The following is a 4362-nucleotide window of genomic DNA, read 5'->3' on the forward strand; positions in this document are numbered from 1 at the left end:
AGTGCCACAATTTCCTTGCTAAGGGAGAGAAAGTATAGTTGACTTACCTGCCAGGCCTTCTCCTGACATGGGGAGATAGCCACTCCTATGCACCCCGCTTGTTAGTGTTGTTATTATTTCGTTTTCAAGGGATGTGAAATGTTTCATGTGAGATTCTGTGAGACAATAATTAATTATTGTGTTTTATTTCTTTTTTATAGCTCTTACGTTGGTAATGACTTGTATACAAGAAAGGGTATACAATAAACAGATAACATCAGTAGGAGAGTCAAACCATCATTCAGCCGGGGACTCTATACTCACTGTTATTCTATCATTTGTTTCACACCTATTCACATCTGGGATAAAATACTTTAATATCTGTACTTGTTCAGTCAACTTAATGACTGCTTTGAGTTATCTTTAAGTAAACAGTGTTCAGTTAGCACAGAGTTTCCTTTCTTCTCTGGCTGATGTATCTCCACTCCCCTACTTCTCCTTCTTTTTCCTCCCTCCCCCTCTACTGGAATTCCTGACACACAGATGTGTTTTTGAAGTAGGATCCAGCTGTTTTGCATGCGATGGTGGTATAGTGGTGAGCATAGCTGCCTTCCAAGCAGTTGACCCGGGTTCGATTCCCGGCCATCGCAGCTGTTTTGCTCAAAGGCAGCAGATATTGAAGCCTACGTAACTTTTGTTGCTGGTTAGATGTCTGCATGGCAGATCATTAAAATCTGCCCTCATAAATCATCATCAATCACTGTTTATCATTTGTTGAAAAATGATTAATGTGTTCACACTGTGTATCAACTCATATGTTTAGGATGCTGTTCATTAAAATTTCTCAGCAATCAACACTTTCATCCCTCAACAGCGGGTTTGTAAACTAACAAACCTGGGCCTCAGCCCTTTCTCTGCAAAAATCTGCTGGAATTCTTCACTGTCTCCTCAGCATCAACGACGAGACCCAGTACAGGAAGGGAGTGAACCAGCTGGCCACATGGTGCAAAGATAACAATCCCACCAAAAACCCTGAGACAGGACCCTTCAGAGGAGGCAATGAGAATAATAAAAAATCTTTCCCTTCAGGACAAGTCTGCCCCTCAGACACATGAGCATGTGAGGACAAATGCTCTCACTGAGGTCCTTCAGAGGGAAGAGGATGTACCCGACCGACTCGAGGTGATCGGGGAGTACGTGCTACAGTTTTGATAAGGGGAAAACTGTACAGGTGACTCCTGACGTTGGATACACCCTCTACCTGATGGAAAAGGTGGAAGAGGAGGAGAGAGGTGGGACCTTCAACCCCCAAGGGCCCAGCAAGGACAGCCTGCTGTCGTTTCTAGTGTCATCAGAGGGGGAACATACTGTTGACTTTGGAGCCAGGGCCAAAGACACCTGGAAAAGGATCTGGGATAGCAGGGCTGATGGTTATGCTGCCTTGATTTTAGGAGTAAAGTGCATCAAAATGAGTTGTCCCTCTCTGATCACAGCCTACTGCTAGCGTGGAAGCTCGCCTTCACAATGTTAACAACCAGTTACCTTGTCGTCTACCTACCAATCACAACCCTAGCAGCTGGACGATCCACAGGTTTAAAGGACAGTGTAGGTCAGAAAGCACCCTGTGTACAGTTGTACATTAACACCAGATCAAGGCTGGAGAAGGGTGATAAAGCCAAAGTCAATGTAACCCGCTGCCTCTGGCGCGTCCGCTGCCAGACCCTCTTCACCTCCCCTGGACTCTGCGTTGTGTTTATTAATTGTTGTTTATTTGTCGAGGAGCGAGCGGAGGGAAGGAGACACCGGACACAGGAGTTCGGATTGTGGCTGAGACCTTTTTTTTATTCTTTGTTCCACCAGACTTCATGGACACCTTCCAGAACACAGGCAGATACACTCTCAATAAATCTTCTTAAACAATAATCAACTTAAAAAAAAACAACAACAACATATATCACAAAATAAAAAATAAACATCACTGTTAAACCGCCAACACAAGACACACATTCCCGCCCTGCTCACACAGGCCCCAGTAGCATGCTAGCCACCCACTCACCACACGATTAAGACGTCAAACAGTCAAACACAATGTTAATAACAACAGCGGACTTTAGTCGGACATGTGACTGAACAATAAACGTGAGCAAACCAACAAAAAAAGGAATCGGTTCTAACATAACATTTGATAATGCGGGACGCTATGACCACGCTTACCTTCCAGAACACAGGCAGATACACTAAAAAAAACATGGCGTCCCTCCCGGAGCAAACCTCAGAAACTTGCGTCAACAGCGCCACAGTGCCACCCTGTGGCGCAAACAGGTCACTACCTTACATCAACATTGGGGTTAAATTCTCAGAGTAGCTTAGGAAGGTTTCTAACGGAATGACATGCCCCGGAAGTGCCTAAGTGGCAACAACGATACTGGGACAGGTGAGTCGGAAAATATAGCGGTGGAGTCAGGCTCCGCTTTGCAACAGGGAAATTAACCTGGTACTGAGAATGTAAAACGTTTGCAGTCAAACATGAATGTTGCATATTTCCGAGCATGTGCCAATGTCCTTTTCCTTCAGTTTCTGTAGTGGTTATCACGTTCGCCTCACATGCATGTCATTTTCTGTTAATTATGACATCTTCCATTCTCTTTGGTTGGGCTTTTTTATTGTTTGGTTGCTATAGGACATTTGAAGTCCAAGCAGGGGATAAAGCAGTTAATACTAATTATCCAATATAACATACAAATTGGCCAACTGGTTCCTGTTACTTGTTTATAGTATGTCATCAAAAAGAGCATTTAAATGTTTTTTAAAAATCACAAATGTCTCTACAACATTACTTTTGTATTGTTGTTAGTTAGGGCATGGGCAGTATCCAGCCTTGTACTGATTTTGCATCAGATGAACCCAAGTGATTGAAATGTGTTCTCTTTCCTACATCAGGCCTGTTCTTTGCATGTGTGTGAGCGTTAAGCTGTAATGTGGAGTTGCTCGCTTCAAAGCCTGATCTGAAGGTGGCAGCATTTACCAAGATATTTACTGGTTTCCCAATGAGTGGGAAAGACAAATACTACCATCTGCTGGTAACATTAGATACAAATTACTGAGGGAACCAACCTTTAACCCAATGTCTTGCTGCTCAATGAATACATTTTTTAGTTTAGCCCTACTAAATGGTTTAAGATACAGTAAGTCCAATGATTCAAACTGATGATTTTCCCAAATAAATTTTTGTAAAGATTCATTATTACATTCCTAAAAAAAAGAAGGATTTACTGCTTTAAATAATTGCAAGACAATTCCACTTGATGGCCACGATGATGCACTTCAGAAGCACAACCAACACACCATGGTTTGCAAAAACAAAAAATCATTACAACCTTATGCAAAAGGCTACCAAGCTGGGTCTGCATGCTCATCAGTGCTGCTGCTGTATGTTGATAGCCGGCTAACCTGAAATAGTCACTATAGATATACAATAGGATATTTTCATTTTTACAATTCTATCTGAAAGCCAGGGGCGTCACTAGGTTTTAAGGACAGGGGGGGCTATGCCCCCAGGAGATCCACAGGATGTGAGCGAACGTTTAATTTCACAAACAGCTAACAAAAACTGAGAAATTGCCTTACACTTTTTGGACAGATTTAACAGATCCTTTACTGTGTAAATGTTTCGGGCCACCATTACATCTTTAATACAGTACAACAACAAACACAGGAAGTACTGTATGTTCACAGCATTAACAACAACAAAAAAAGAACCATCACATAGTTACAGTGCCCTATTTAACCAATGCTTCTTATTCATTAACAGCCCACATGTATTATCCAAAACTATGCAAAAAAAAGAGCACTGTGTTCTCACTAAGTACATTTTAAAATAACATGCCGACAATTGGCAGTTACTTGGTGGGTGGAAGCATCAAAGAATGTCGTCTGTTTTTAAGGGTGGCAAAGGCCTCTATCACTCTATTGTGATTTAGGTGCTGAAGTGCGTCTTTTTCAATTGACATGACTGCAAGACTGTGAAGTCTTTTCTGACCCATTGTTTGGCGTAGCCCGGAGTGTAGCCAGCGCAGTACACTAAAGGACCTTTCACACGAGCAGCTGCTTACAGGCACGGTTAAAGCAACTTGGATGGTTGCCTTCAGGGATGGAAACATGTCTGAATCAAGGAGGTTGTGCACAGTCAACATATCTTTGGGTGAACATCCAGCCTCTGTTTTCCGGTCAAGACAGTTTCTGGCCACCAGAACCTCCTCTGTTTTCAGGTCAATGCTGTAGTGTTTTGCAAGTTCATTCAAGTGTGATTCACTCAAGAAGTTCTCAGATTTCGGACTGCATGCCTGGATGCCTTTTAGTAGCCCTGCATCTACACTGCAAAAT

General features: G+C 42.6%; 1 non-coding gene across 1 annotated transcript; it reads left to right on the forward strand.

The window, feature by feature from the left end:
• Positions 1-557: 557 nt before the first annotated feature.
• trnag-ucc (transfer RNA glycine (anticodon UCC)) lies at positions 558-629 on the forward strand. The gene has a single exon. It is a non-coding gene; the product is annotated as a tRNA-Gly (tRNA).
• Positions 630-4362: the final 3733 nt, after the last annotated feature.

The sequence above is a fragment of the Eleginops maclovinus genome, chromosome 6, assembly GCF_036324505.1.
Source record: "Eleginops maclovinus isolate JMC-PN-2008 ecotype Puerto Natales chromosome 6, JC_Emac_rtc_rv5, whole genome shotgun sequence".
Taxonomy (NCBI): domain Eukaryota; kingdom Metazoa; phylum Chordata; class Actinopteri; order Perciformes; family Eleginopidae; genus Eleginops; species Eleginops maclovinus.